This window comes from Aegilops tauschii, chromosome 2 (assembly GCF_002575655.3).
Source record: "Aegilops tauschii subsp. strangulata cultivar AL8/78 chromosome 2, Aet v6.0, whole genome shotgun sequence".
Lineage (NCBI taxonomy): Eukaryota > Viridiplantae > Streptophyta > Magnoliopsida > Poales > Poaceae > Aegilops > Aegilops tauschii.
This window is the reverse complement of record NC_053036.3, coordinates 319,912,668-319,928,876: the sequence shown is the minus strand read 5'-3', so window position 1 is coordinate 319,928,876 and position 16,209 is coordinate 319,912,668.

Below are 16,209 nucleotides of genomic sequence, written 5' to 3'. Positions count from 1 at the left end.
GTCTGGTGGCCGGACATATGTACCTTGGAAGTTATCGCAGAAGGCATCTTCCAAGTTCTCCCAGCTGCCAATGGAGTTCTCTGGAAGGCTATTTAGCCAGTGTCGCGTTGGTCCCTTTAGTTTTAGTGGGAGGTATTTGATGGCGTGGAGGTCATCACCGCGGACCATGTGGATATGGAGAAGAAAATCCTCAATCTATACCGCGGGGTCTGTTGTTCCATCGTATAATTTGATATTCATGGGTTTAAACCCTTCCGGGAATTCGTGTTCCATTACTTCATCGATGAAGCAAAGGGGGTGTGCGGCGCCTCTATATCGGGCCAAGTCGCGATGTAGCTCGGATGGAGTTCGTCTGCGGGTTTCGGCTAGGGCGTGGTTATATTTGTCGCGTCCGGCTAGATGGCCATCGTCACGCGTCGGCGCACGCCCCCGCAATCCGTAGATCGATCTGGTGACCTGCTCTACTGTCCAGGTCCTGCCGTAGGTCATATGTATAACCCCAAGCTGTTTTATCTCTGCCTTTACGGCGAGGTAGTGCGGGCTGGTGTTCGGCTTGAGGTGCCGCTTTGTCCCGACCACGTGGTGGTCGATCAGCCGCATTACGCGCTGACGGTACAGGCTCCAATGCCTCACCGTCAAATGGAGGTAACAATTTGCGCTTTGGATAACTTTTGGTCGGGCACTCGAGGCCGTATTCCTCGACTGCTAGGACCTGAGTCCATCTGTCGTTGAGTGTATCCTGTTCGGCTTGAAGCCGTTGCTGCTTCCTTTTCAGGCTCCTCGCGGTTGCGATGAGCTGTTGCTTAAAGCGTTCTTGCTCGAGGGGTTCTTCTGGCACGATGAATTCTTCGTTGCCGAGACTTATTTCGTCTTCGGAGGGTGGCATATAGCTGCTGTCCTCTGAGTCGTAGTTCCCAACTGGCTCGTCGGGGTTACTCTGCTCTTCCTCCCTACCTTCCTGTTTGGAAGCTGGTTCGATGAGGGCGTCTGGGTCTTTGGCGTTCTCCAGAGTATTATTTTCTCCAGTGCCGGTATTGCTTTCTTTGTCACGGCGTGATTTTGAACGGCGCCGCTGATGCCGCCGCTTCGGTGGTTTATCAGCGTTATTGTCCTTAAACGGATCCCTACCGCCGTCCTCGCCATCTTCTTTGGATGTATCCACCATATATATATCGTACGTGGAGGTGGCCGCCCAGCGTCCGGTGTGCGGTGGGCTTTGGGCCTGCTCCTCTCCGGCGTCATCGGCCATATCGTCGATGTCTTCGGAGTCGTAATCGAGCATGTCGATTAAATCCTCGAGAGTGGCTATAAGGTGGGTGGTGGGTGGGAGGAAAAATTCCCTGCTCTCAGCCCCTAGTCCGGGCTGGGCATAGTTCGGACGTTGCTCCTCTGTAATGACAAGGGATCGCATTAAGTCTAGAGCCTCGCTTAAAGGCGAGGTTTGTCCAGAGAGAAGAGAGTCCGCGGAGTACGTCGGGAGGGATACTCCCCTGCCGGACTCACACGGTGCTGACTCCGCGGGTCCGGAGCCAGTGTCCGGAGAAGGGTCTGGCTTCGTGATGGTTGCCAGCGAAGCCACTTGAACCGGCTCTCCCGTACTGGGTTTGGTGGCCGCAGACAGTCCGGGGGGGCTCGAGAAGTCCGTCTTCGGACATGGCGACACACTCCGGATCTAAGGCTAGAGCAGGAGTTGGGGCCGCGAATCCTTGGAAGATCAAGTCTCCCCGGACGTCAGTGACATAATCCAGGTTTCCAAAACTAATCCGATGACCTGGGGCGTAGCTGTCGATCTGCTCTAGATGGCCAAGCGAGTTGGCCCGCAGTGGGAAGCCGGCGAACACGAAGATCTGGCCGGGGAGAAAAACTTCCCCCTGGACAGCTTTGTTGTAGATGATTGATGAAGCCATCAAACCTCTTGAAGACGACGCAGCGGAACTCTCAATGAAAGCACCAATGTCGGTGTCAAAACCGGCGGATCTCGGGTATGGGGTCCCGAACTGTGCGTCTAAGTCGATGGTAACAGGAGACAGGGGACACGATGTTTACCCAGGTTCAGGCCCTCTCTATGGAGGTAATACCCTACTTCCTGCTTGGTTGATCTTGATGAATATGAGTATTATAAGAGTTGATCTACCACGAGATCGTCATGGCTAAAACCCTAGAAGTCTAGCTTGTATGATTATGATTGACCCTATGGACTAAACCCTCCGGTTTATATAGATACCGGAGGGGACTAGGGTTGTACCAAGTTGGTTACAGAGAAAGGAATCTTCATATCCGAATGCCAAACTTGCCATCCACGCCAAGGAAAGTCCCATCCGGACACGGGAGAGAGTCTTCTGTCTTGTATCTTCACAGCCCATCAGTCCGTCCCACGTCCAACAGGCCGGACGTCCGAGGACCCCTTAATCCAAGACTCCCTCTGGCTCCCCGGTTTCAGCCATACTTGGACCAATCACAATGGCCGAGTATCATGGAGTTCAACTATGGCCGAACCCAGAATTGAAAGTCGTTAGACGGGGAAGACGTTAGACAAAGCGTCTTAGAGGTGACATGGACGGATGGGGCCGTGGTGGCGGTCGAGAAACCGGTACCGGCCAATTCCAAGAGCCTCGTGAGCACTCCCGTTGTGGGGATTGCAATGGAGGGGGACACAACACAAGAACTTGTACCAAACCAAGAAAGAGATCAAAGAAAAATGATGCAAGCACAAGCCAAGCAAATGGTAGCCAACCAAGTCAAACAAGTGCCCAAGTGCCAAGCCAATCAAATCAACCAAGCCAACGAGGAACTAGGCAACAAAGAGGGAGTCAACTAGGTCTTAGAAGAGGTCGTGGTGTTGGTAGAGGCCGTGGTGATGGTGGTAGAGGCCGTGGTGACAGACTTGGCCGTGGTGTGGGTAGAGGCCGTGGTGATGGTCTTGGCCATGGTGATGGTGGTAGAGGCCTGTTGGAAATATGCCCTAGAGGCAATAATAAAATGGTTATTATTATATTTCCTTGTTCATGATAATTGTCTATTGTTCATGCTATAATTGTGTTATCCGGAAATCGTAATACATGTGTGAATACATAGACCACAACATGTCCCTAGTGAGCCTCTAGTTGACTAGCTCGTTGATCAATAGATGGTTACGGTTTCCTGACCATGGACATTGGATGTCATTGATAACGGGATCACATCATTAGGAGAATGATGTGATGGACAAGACCAAATCCTAAGCATAGCACTAGATCGTGTAGTTCGTTTGCTAAAGCTTTTCTAATGTCAAGTATCATTTCCTTAGACCATGAGATCGTGCAACTCCCGGATGCCGTAGGAATGCTTTGGGTGTACCAAACGTCACAACGTAACTGGGTGGCTATAAAGGTGCACTACGGGTATCTCCGAAAGTGTCTGTTGGGTTGGCACGGATCGAGAGTGGGATTTGTCACTCCGTATGACGGAGAGGTATCTCTGGGCCCACTCGGTAATACATCATCATAATGAGCTCAATGTGACCAAGTAGTTGGTCACGGGATCATGCATTACGGAACGAGTAAAGTGACTTGCCGGTAACGAGATTGAACAAGGTATTGGGATACCGACGATCGAATCTCGGGCAAGTAACGTACCGATTGACAAAGGGAATTGTATACGGGATTGCTTGAATCCTCGACATCATGGTTCATCCGATGAGATCATCGTGGAACGTGTGGGAGCCAACATGGGTATCCAGATCCCGCTGTTGGTTATTGGCTAGAGAGGTGTCTCGGTCATGTCTGCATGATTCCCGAACCCGTAGGGTCTACACACTTAAGGTTCGATGACGCTAGGGTTATAAGGAAGGTTTGTATGTGATTACCGAATGTTGTTCGGAGTCCTGGATGAGATCCCGGACGTCACGAGGAGTTTCGGATTGGCCCGGAGGTGAAGATTTATATATGGGAAGTCATCATACGGTCACCGGAAATATTCGGGGGTATACCGGTATTGTACCGGGACCACTGGAGGGGTTCCGGGGGTCCACCGGGAGGGTCCACCTGCCCCGGAGGGCCTTATGGGCTGTAGGTGTGTCAGGACCGGTTTTTCGGGATATTGATTTCCCAGAAAATGGCCCTTGTGCTCACTAGCCCCAGGATTATTGTTAGCTAATGAGGCACCAACTTGATACAGAAATTCCAAGCATGGTACGAAATATGTGGTACAAGACCATTGTGGCCTATGAGTACAACAATTGGTTTCTAGTGGTTGATGGCGGAAGCGGTTCGTGGTTCATCTGCGTCTATGGGACTCCATTTCCCACAGGAACAGCTGACCAGGATAACTCCTATCTTCGCGAGGCTGCTATCACCGATGCTTAGGTTCCGGGGCTGTCATCGCAACGCTCCTCTCCAAGTAGGTAATCTGGCCAAGACAATAGCCAGGGACAAGCCAGTGAGTACTTTTGAATGTACTCGCAAACATTAAGAACACGGGTATAACAAAATGACAAACATGCTCTGAATTATTCTATGATCCCAATGTCAGTCACGAAAATAAATAAAATCCATGATGCACGCATGGAGGGTGTTCATATAAAATACGAATGTGCAATACGGGGGTAGTAATAGAATGCACCGATCGAGTGTCTGAAGCGACGCCTCGAAAGGAAAACAAGATAAATCATGCCTCAGTCGGGCGTCTGAGCGACACCACATAAAGGGCTTATAAAGAATAAATAAATAACAAGCATGCCACAGTCGGGCGTCTGAGCGACACCACATAAAGGGCTTATAAAAGAAATAACAAGCATGCCACAGTCGGGCGTCTGAGCGACACCACATAAAGGGCTTATATAGAATAAATAAATAACAAGCATGCCACAGCCGGGCGTCTGAGCGACACCACATAAAGGGCTTATATAAGAATAATCACAGTGAATGTCCAGGAGGTAGGACCGTCCCAGGGATACTCAATAATTCAAATAAGGTAAATGGTTAGTCCACAATAATAATAATAATAATAATAATAATAATCATAAGTCACAAGTCATGATCCATGTTCCGGTTTAGTAGTTTCTCCTCCGAAGACCGACACTAAGATCGACACAAAGACCGACACTAGACCCATCTCAGACTGTGGTCCTTACCCATGGACACGGCTATACAAAATAGATTTAACCTCTGCAGAGGGTATACTCTTTACCCACGAGTAACGGATTTCTTTAGTCCATCGGGACTAATTCCATTTACGGTCTTTTAATCGAAAACACACCTGACCCGCACACACCAGCTTAACTTACCGGTGTCTGGAATCACCCACGACACGTGTCAAGCAAAACTCTAAGTGGGGAGGCTACAACCTCGACTTAGCATGGGATCAAATTTATATCGCGCGCTCTAAGGGGTGCCCCCCTCTTGGTCCCAACCGGAAACACCCATGCCCCCGGACCAGGTGGCATGCCTACCGGAGGCCTCCGGTATCTTCCACCATGGCCTCTCTGTACGGTGTGTGCTAGGACGGGGTTGACAACTTACTGAACCGTACCCTACCTGCGGCAGGGACAAGTGGTAGTACGAAACAAGTAGGGGGGTTACTGAACAAGACTCGACCTACGGTCGACTCAGGAGGTCCAAGTATTCTCCGTATGATTAGCATAACAAATATATTTCCATTAACAGATAAACTCACCACTCATCAAGCCTCACCATGCCATACCGGACATACTCGTCTCGACGAGGAACTAGGGACAAGCTCGTGTCTACCCAAGACCGCAACTTTCCCGGCTTCCTTCCGGTATGCATGAGAAGCTTACGAGGATGATTACCATCACCAGCATATCCATTTCTAACAGCAAAGCATCTCCATTATGCACTCATGCATATGATTTTATCGTCACATAAAATAACGTATGCTCCAAGTCAAGGTGGTGTTGCAACCATATCAACAACACACAAAAATATTATGCCAGAGTTCAGAATGCTTGCCTTCAAGAGTATGAAAGGGGGTGCACTTTTTGAAAGTTGCTTCCTTCTTCAAAAATCCTATTTTTGAAATATTCAAATTAACACATAGTTTCAAAACAGTACAAAAAAGTTGTTTGGAAAATTTTCAAATAAATACTAAAATAAACTAGACAGAATTTGAGAAACAACAAACAAAGAATCAAGTCATTTGGACTTATATTTAAAAAGTTATAGCCAGTCAAAGTTTAGTCAACGTTCTGTTTTAATAAAACCAGAAAAAGGAAAACGCATCGGCTAAGAATACGTTTCCAGAGAAGGGGAGACGTACTTACGGGAAATACGCTTCCACCAGAGGGAAAACGTATCAGCCGGGTTGCGCCACTAGCGGCTTGGGCTGGCTCACCGACAGGTGGTCCCCACCTGTCGGGTTCGTCTTCTTCCCTCCGCGCGCGGCTGTGCCAGAGACAGAGGCGAGCTCCGGCGATGATTGCCGGCGACAAAGGGCACCAAACGATGCGCTCTGGATATGCACGTGCTTGGGGGAAGATGGCGCATCCATTGGAGGGGGTTAGGGGAGCGGCGGAGCTCGAGGGCGAGTAGCCCTCCCGTCATGGCGGAGAGGAAGCTTCGGGAGGGGATGAAGCTTTGCACACCTCGACTCCTGGGCAAAAATGAATGCTGGAAAAGATCCTAGGGGTCATGGTGGAGCTAATGGTGGTGATAGGGCGAAGGGAGGGGCTCTGGTGGTGTCGGAATAGGCAGAAGGGCGGCGGCGAGCGTCTCGGCCGGAGGTGAAGGAGGTGGCCCCTTCCGGTCAATCCGTGGCTTGGGGTAGCTCTAAGGGAGGATTGGAGCATTGCTAGGTGTCGAGGGGAGTCGGAGAAGGGCCTATATATAGGCGGCGACGTCGGTCCCGTGGCTGCGGATAAACTCGCCGGTGAACCGCCGTCCTGTTGCTGGCAGGGCGACGTGGTGGAGGCTAGCGGGTTGGGCAGGGCGAGCGGATGAGGATGGACTGTTCTAAGGGGTAGCTGGCGCACTGGAGTGGCTCGGGCGGCGCCGTCCATGGCAGAGGCTGTCGGGGCAGCGGTGGCGGCTTGCGGTGGTGGCGCTGTGGAGCTCCAGGAGCGGCTCTGCGGCGAGGGAGGGGTCGGGCGTGTTGGCGGCGAGTGGCCAAGGGTCAGCACTAGCGCGGGGAGGGCGGCAGTGAGACGCAACGGCTCAGTGCGCGCGCGTGCAAAACGTGTGCTCTGGGCGTGCCCAGAGCACGCACGCCAGGCGTTCGACCAAATGCCATCGCGTCCTATGCCCCTCTGTTGCCTCTACAACTAAACAGGGCTAGGCTAATGATCACATGAGAGCCAATAGACATGCTGGTAAGGCCATTAGGGCAACTTCATAATGCAAGTCCAAAAGCATGCCAAATCTGGCCATGCTCCTAACCTGCTCGATGAAATGCCAAGGGCATCTAGGCACCTCTTGGGGTGGCCAAAAGCTCCAGACCAATGTCTCTTTGTATGATAAAGAGGGTTGCTAGGTTAGTTGGGCAAGACTAGAAACTTGATAGTGCAAGTTTTTGGGAAAACCACTTCTGGGCAGAAACTAAAGGCTATCATACCATGGACCAAAATTTCTCCAATGGGTCCACTCTCCTGGACTTAAGGGTTTGGTGGAGTGGTCTATAAGCAGGAAAAAGAATCATGGGCATTAGAGCAACAAAAATTAGAGTTGCTGTAGAAAAAGCCAAACTGGACCAGAGAGCAAAAGAGGATGTTTTGCTCAAATTTTTCAAAGAACATTAGTGGGTTTTTGCACAAAGATGAATAATATACTCCTACTAACATCCCCTAATTTTGGTGGAAGTTTTAAAGAAATATTAAAATAGGTTGTAGTGCAAAAGTGCAATTGGACCAGATTTGGAAACTTGGGGAAAAGCTCAAAATCTCCAAATGACTAAAGGATATGTTTGCACAAAAGTGATCTAGGAACATCACATGTCATCCCCAAATTTTGGTGGGATTTTTAAATGAATTTACCAAAGGGTTGCAGTGCAAATGGGACCCTAAAACTTATGAAAACCCATTTTAGAGAACTAAAGCTCAGGGAAAAATAAATAATCCCACTGATAAAAGAATTGTTTTATTTGAGAGGGTAAACAGGTCCAATAATAATTGGAAAGTTTTCACTTGGGGTGAAAACTCCACAACTTAGAAGAGAAGAGAGGTTCTGAGATTAAAAATAAATCCAGAAAAAAGAAAATTTAATTTTTTAGCAAAATTTTAATAAACAAAACATGGTTAAATTTTTTGGGGCATTACAAGGTGGAAGGGAACCAGCCCCTAAGTGGGCTGGGCGCCATCCCCCCTAGGGCCCATGCGCCTAGGGTTGGGAGGAACCCTAAAGGGGGCACCCCCCTTGCTTGGGGGGCAAGCCCCCTCCCCCTTGGCCGCCGCCCCCCCTCTAGATCTCATCTAGAGGGGCCGGCCCCCTTCCCCCTTCTCCCTATAAATAGAGGGGTGGAGGGAGGGCTGCAGCACCACATCCAAGGCGCAACCCCTCCCCTCCCCAACACCTCTCCTCCTCCGCGTGAGCTTGGCGAAGCCCTGCCGGAGAACTGCCACTTCACCACCACCACGCTGTCGTGCTGCTGTTGGAGCCTTCTTCCTCAACCTCTCCCTCCTCCTTGCTGGATCAAGGCGCGGGAGACGTCACCGGGCTGCACGTGTGTTGAACGCGGAGGCACCGTTGTTCGGTGCTTGGATCGGATTCTGCCGCGATCTGAATCGCTACGTGTACGACTCCTCCAACCGCGTTCTTGCAACGCTTCCGCACCGCGATCTTCAAAGGTATGAAGATGCACTCTCCTCTCGTTGCTAGTAAACTCCATAGATTGATCTTGGTGATGCGTTGAAATTTTTTAATTTCTGCAACGATCCCCAACAGTGGCATCATGAGCTAGGTCTATGCGTAGTTTCTATGCACGAGTAGAACACAAGTTGTTGTGGGCGTCGATTTTGTCAATTTACTTGCCGTTACTAGTCTTATCTTGATTCGGCGGCATCATGGGATGAAGCGGCCCGGACCGACCTTACACGTACGCTTACGTGAGACAGGTTCCACCGACTGACATGCACTAGTTGCATAAGGTGGCTAGCGGGTGTCTGTCTCTCTCACTTTAGTCGGATCGGATTCGATGAAAAGGGTCATTATGAAGGGTAAATAGAAATTGGCATATCACGTTGTGGTTTTGGCGTAGGTAAGAAACGTTCTTGCTAGAAACCTATAGCAGGCACGTAAAAATTTGCAACAACAATTAGAGGACGTCTAACTTGTTTTTGCAGCAAGTGTCATGTGATGTGATATGGACAGAAGGATGTGATGAATGATATATGTGATGTATCAGATTGATCATGTTCTTGTAATAGGAATCACGACTTGCATGTCGATGAGTATGACAACCGGCAGGAGCCATAGGAGTTGTCTTAATTTATTTATGACCTGCGTGTCAACTGGAACGTCATGTAATTACTTTACTTTATTGCTAACCGTTAGCCATAGTAGTAGAAGTAATAGTTGGCGAGACAACTTCATGAAGACATGATGATGGAGATCATGATGATGGAGATGATGGTGTCATGCCGGTGACAATGATGATCATGGCGCCCCGAAGATGGAGATCAAAAGGAGCAAAATGATATTGGCCATATCATGTCACTATTTGATTGCATGTGATGTTTATCATGTTTTACATCTTATTTGCTTAGAACGACGGTAGCATAAATAAGATGATCCCTCGCTAAAATTTCAAGAAAGTGTTCCCCCTAACTGTGCACCGTTGCGAAGGTTCGTTGTTCCGAAGCACCACGTGATGATCGGGTGTGATAGGTTCTAACGTTCGCATACAACGGGTGTAAGCCAGATTTACACACGCAATACACTTAGGTTGACTTGACGAGCCTAGCATGTACAGACATGGCCTCGGAACACAAGAGACCGAAAGGTCGAGCATGAGTCATATAGCAGATACGATCAACATGAAGATGTTCACCGATGATGACTAGTCCGTCTCACGTGATGATCGGACACGGCCTAGTTGACTCGGATCATGTATCACTTAGATGACTAGAGGGATGTCTGTCTGAGTGGGAGTTCATTAATAATTTCATTAGATGAACTTAATTATCATGAACTTAGTCTAAAACCTTTATAATATGTCTTGTAGATCAAATGGCCCACGCTAATGTCAACCTCAACTTCAACGCGTTCCTAGAGAAAACCAAGCTGAAAGACGATGGTAGCAACTATACGGACTGGGTCCGGAACTTGAGGATCATCCTCATAGCTGCTAAGAAAGCATATGTCCTGGAAGCACCGCTAGGTGAAGCATCCGTCCCAGCAAACCAAGACGTTATGAACGCCTGGCAAGCACGTGTTGATGATTACTCCCTGGTTCAGCGCGGCATGCTTTACAGCTTAGAACCGGGGCTCCAAAAGCGTTTTGAGCAGCACGGAGCATATGAGATGTTCCAAGAGCTGAAAATGGTTTTCCAAGCTCATGACCGGGTCGAGAGATATGAAGTCTCCGACAAGTTCTACAGCTGTAAGATGGAGGAGAATAGTTCTGTCAGCGAGCACATACTCAAAATGTCTGGGTTACACAATCGCTTATCTCAGTTGGGAGTTAATCTCCCGGATGACGCGGTCGTTGACAGAATCCTTCAGTCGCTCCCACCTAGCTACAAGAGCTTTGTGATGAACTTCAATATGCAGGGGATGGAAAAGACCATTCCTGAGGTATACTCAATGCTGAAATTAGCGAAGGTGGAGATCAAAAAGGAACATCAAGTGTTGATGGTCAATAAAACCACTAGTTTCAAGAAAGGCAAGGGTAAGAAGAACTTCAAGAAGGACGGCAAGGGGGTTGCCGCGCCCGGTAAGCCAGTTGCCGGGAAGAAGCCAAAGCATGGACCCAAGCCTGAGACTGAGTGCTTTTATTGCAAAGGAAATGGTCACTGGAAGCGGAACTGCCCCAAGTACTTAGCGGATAAGAAGGCCGGCAATACCAAAGGTATATGTGATATACATGTTATTGATGTGTACCTTACCAGCACTCGTAGTAGCTCTTGGGTATTTGATACCGGTGCGGTTGCTCATATTTGTAACTCAAAACAGGAGCTGCGGAATAAGCGGAGACTGGCGAAGGACGAGGTGACGATGCACGTCGGGAATGGTTCCAAGGTCGATGTGATCGCCGTCGGCACGCTACCTCTACATTTACCTACGGGATTAGTTTTAAACCTCAATAATTGTTATTTAGTGCCAGCTTTGAGCATGAACATTGTATCTGGATCTCGTTTAATGCGAGATGGCTACTCATTTAAATCTGAGAATAATGGTTGTTCTATTTATATGAGAGATATGTTTTATGGTCATGCCCCGCTAGTCAATGGTTTATTCTTATTGAATCTCGAACGTGATGTTACACATATTCATAGTGTGAATGCCAAAAGATGTAAGGTTGATAATGATAGTCCCACATACTTGTGGCACTGCCGCCTTGGTCACATTGGTGTCAAACGCATGAAGAAACTCCATGCAGATGGACTTTTGGAGTCTCTTGATTATGAATCATTTGACACGTGCGAACCATGCCTCATGGGCAAAATGACCAAGACTCCGTTCTCTGGAACAATGGAGCGAGCAACCAACTTATTGGAAATCATACATACTGATGTGTGCGGTTCAATGAGCGTTGAGGCTCACGGTGGTTATCGTTATGTTCTCACCCTCGCTGATGACTTAAGTAGATATGGGTATGTCTACTTAATGAAACACAAGTCTGAGACCTTTGAAAAGTTCAAGGAATTTCAGAGCGAGGTTGAGAATCAACGTGAAAGGAAAATAAAGTTCTTACGATCAGATCGTGGGGGAGAATATTTGAGTCACGAATTTGGCATGCACTTAAGGAAATGTGGAATTGTTTCACAACTCACGCCGCCTGGAACACCTCAGTGTAATGGTGTGTCCGAACGTCGTAATCGCACTCTGTTGGACATGGTGCGATCTATGATGTCTCTTAACGACCTACCGCTATCATTTTGGGGATATGCTTTAGAGACTGCCGCGTTCACTTTAAATAGGGCTCCGTCGAAATCCGTTGAGACGACACCGTATGAATTATGGTTTGGGAAGAAACCTAAGCTGTCGTTTCTGAAAGTTTGGGGATGCGATGCTTATGTCAAGAAACTTCAACCTGAAAAGCTTGAACCCAAGTCGGAAAAATGCGTCTTCATAGGATACCCTAAGGAAACTATTGGGTATACCTTCTACCTCAGATCCGAAGGCAAGATCTTTGTTGCCAAGAATGGATCCTTTCTAGAGAAAGAGTTTCTCTCAAAAGAAGTAAGTGGGAGGAAAGTGGAACTTGATGAAGTACTGCCTCTTGAAGCGGAAAGTAGCGCAGCTCAAGAAAATGTTTCTGTGGTGCCTGCACCGACTAGAGAGGAAGTTAATGATGATGATCAAGGAACTTCGGATCAAGTTACTACTGAACTTCGTAGGTCCACAAGGACACGTTCCGCACCAGAGTGGTACGTCAACCCTGTCCTGGATATCATGTTGTTAGACAACGGTGAACCTTCGAACTATGAAGAAGCGATGGCGGGCCCGGATTCTGACAAATGGCTTGAAGCCATGAAATCCGAGATAGGATCCATGTATGAAAACGAAGTATGGACTTTGACTGACTTGCCCGATGATCGGCGAGCCATAGAAAATAAATGGATCTTTAAGAAGAAGACAGACGCAGATGGTAATGTGACCATCTATAAGGCTCGGCTTGTCGCTAAGGGTTATCAACAAGTTCAAGGGGTTGACTACGATGAGACTTTCTCACTCGTAGCGAAGCTGAAGTCCGTCCGAATCATGTTAGCAATTGCCGCGTTCTATGATTATGAGATATGGCAAATGGACGTCAAAACGGCATTCCTTAATGGTTTCCTTAAGGAAGAATTGTATATGATGCAGCCAGAAGGTTTTGTCGATCCTAAGAATGCTGACAAGGTGTGCAAGCTCCAACGCTCAATCTATGGGCTGGTGCAAGCATCTCGGAGTTGGAACATTCGCTTTGATGAGATGATCAAACGTTTGGGTTTACGCAGACTTATGGAGAAGCCTGTGTTTACAAGAAAGTGAGTGGGAGCTCTGTAGCGTTTCTCATATTATATGTGGATGACATACTATTGATGGGAAATGATATAGAATTCTTGGAAAGCATAAAGGCCTACTTGAATAAGTGTTTTTCAATGAAGGACCTTGGAGAAGCTGCTTATATATTAGGCATCAAGATCTATAGAGATAGATCGAGACGCCTCATTGGTCTTTCACAATGCACGTACCTTGACAAGATATTGAAGAAGTTCAATATGGATCAGTCCAAGAAGGGGTTCTTGCCTGTATTGCAAGGTGTGAGATGGAGCACGACTCAATGCCCGACCACGGCAGAAGATAGAGAAAAGATGAATGTCATCCCCTATGCCTCGGCCATAGGGTCTATTATGTATGCCATGCTGTGTACCAGACCTGATGTAAACCTTGCCGTAAGTTTGGTAGGAAGGTACCAAAGTAATCCCGGCATGGAACACTGGACAACGGTCAAGAATATCCTGAAGTACCTGAAAAGGACTAAGGATATGTTTCTCGTTTATGGAGGTGACGAAGAGCTCGTCGTAAAGGGTTACGTCGACGCTAGCTTCGACACAGATCTGGATGACTCTAAGTCACAAACCGGATATGTGTATATTTTGAATGGTGGGGCAGTCAGCTGGTGCAATTGCAAGCAAAGCGTCGTGGCGGGATCTACATGTGAAGCGGAGTACATGGCAGCCTCGGAGGCAGCACATGAAGCAATCTGGATGAAGGAGTTCATTACCGACCTAGGAGTTATTCCCAATGCGTCGGGCCCGATGACTCTCTTCTGTGACAACACTGGAGCTATTGCCCTGTCCAAGGAGCCTAGGTTTCACAAGAAGACCAGGCATATCAAGCGTCGCTTCAACTCCATTCGTGAAAATGTTCAAGATGTAGACATAGATATTTGTAAAGTGCATACGGACCTGAATGTCGCAGATCCATTGACTAAACCTCTTCCACGAGCAAAACATGATCAACACCAGAACTCTATGGGCGTTTGATTCATCACAATGTAACTAGATTATTGACTCTAGTGCAAGTGGGAGACTGTTGGAAATATGCCCTAGAGGCAATAATAAAATGGTTATTATTATATTTCCTTGTTCATGATAATTGTCTATTGTTCATGCTATAATTGTGTTATCCGGAAATCGTAATACATGTGTGAATACATAGACCACAAGATGTCCCTAGTGAGCCTCTAGTTGACTAGCTCGGTGATCAATAGATGGTTACGGTTTCCTGACCATGGACATTGGATGTCATTGATAACGGGATCAGATCATTAGGAGAATGATGTGATGGACAAGACCCAATCCTAAGCATAACACTAGATCGTGTAGTTCGTTTGCTAAAGCTTTTCTAATGTCAAGTATCATTTCCTTAGACCATGAGATCGTGCAACTCCCGGATGCCGTAGGAATGCTTTGGGTGTACCAAACGTCACAACATAACTAGGTGGCTATAAAGGTGCACTACAGGTATCTCCGAAAGTTTCTGTTGGGTTGGCATGGATCGAGACTGGGATTTGTCACTCCGTATGATGGAGAGGTATCTCTGGGCCCACTCGGTAATACATTATCATAATGAGCTCAATGTGACCAAGTAGTTGGTCACGGGATCATGCATTACGGAATGAGTAAAGTGACTTGCCGGTAACGAGATTGAACGAGGTATTGGGATACCGACGATCGAATCTCGGGCAAGTAACGTACCGATTGACAAAGGGAATTGTATACGGGATTCCTTGAATCCTCGACATCGTGGTTCATCCGATGAGATCATCGTGGAACGTGTGGGAGCCAACATGGGTATCCAGATCCCGCTGTTGGTTATTGGCTAGAGAGGTGTCTCGGTCATGTCTGCATGATTCCCGAACCCGTAGGGTCTACACACTTAAGGTTCGATGACGCTAGGGTTATAAGGAAGGTTTGTATGTGATTACCTAATGTTGTTCGGAGTCCCGGATGAGATCCCGGACGTCACGAGGAGTTCCGGATTGGTCCGGAGGTGAAGATTTATATATGGGAAGTCATCATACGGTCACCGAAAATATTCGGGGGTATACCGGTATTGTACCGGGACCACTGGAGGGGTTCCGGGGGTCCACCGGGAGGGTCCACCTGCCCCGGAGGGCCTTATGGGCTGTAGGTGGAAGGGAACCAGCCCCTAAGTGGGCTGGGCGCCATCCCCCCTAGGGCCCATGCGCCTAGGGTTGGGGGGAACCCTAAAGGGGGGCGCCCCCCTTGCTTGGGGGGCAAGCCCCCTCCCCCTTGGCCGCCACCCCCCTCTAGATCTCATCTAGAGGGGCCGGCCCCCTTCCCCCTTCTCCCTATAAATAGAGGGGTGGAGGGTGGGCTGCAGCACCACATCCAAGGCGCAGCCCCTCCCCTCCCCAACACCTCTCCTCCTCTGCGTGAGCTTGGCGAAGCCCTGCCAGAGAACTGCCACTCCACCACCACCACGCCGTTGTGCTGCTGTTGGAGCCTTCTTCCTCAACCTCTCCCTCCTCCTTGCTGGATCAAGGCGCGGGAGACGTCACCGGGCTGCACGTGTGTTGAACGCGGAGGCACCGTTGTTCGGTGCTTGGATCGGATTCTGCCGCGATCTGAATCGCTACATGTACGACTCCTCCAACCGCGTTCTTACAACGCTTCCGCATCGCGATCTTCAAAGGTATGAAGATGCACTCCCAACTCCATAGATTGATCTTCGTGATGCGTAGAATTTTTTTAATTTCTGCAACGATCCCCAACAAGGCCGTGGTGGTGGTGGTAGAGGCCATGGTGGTGGTCTAGGCCGCGGTGGTGGTAGAGGCCGTGGTGATGGCCTAGGCCTTGGTGGTGGCTATGGCCTTGGCGGTGGTCGTAGTGGAGGAATGTTTTCTTGGCTCAATGGACCATTGCCGTATGTGACTTACTATTATCTTGTTATTAATGTTGTCATTGTCATTTTGCATACTGTGACTAACTATTAAGTTGCCATTTTTGTAGGTATGGCAACAATGAAGGGGGTGAAGGACACGGAGGGGGGAGGTGAGATGCCGGGGTGGTGGGAGCCGGAAGAAGAAGAAGAGAGGACCTTGCTCGAT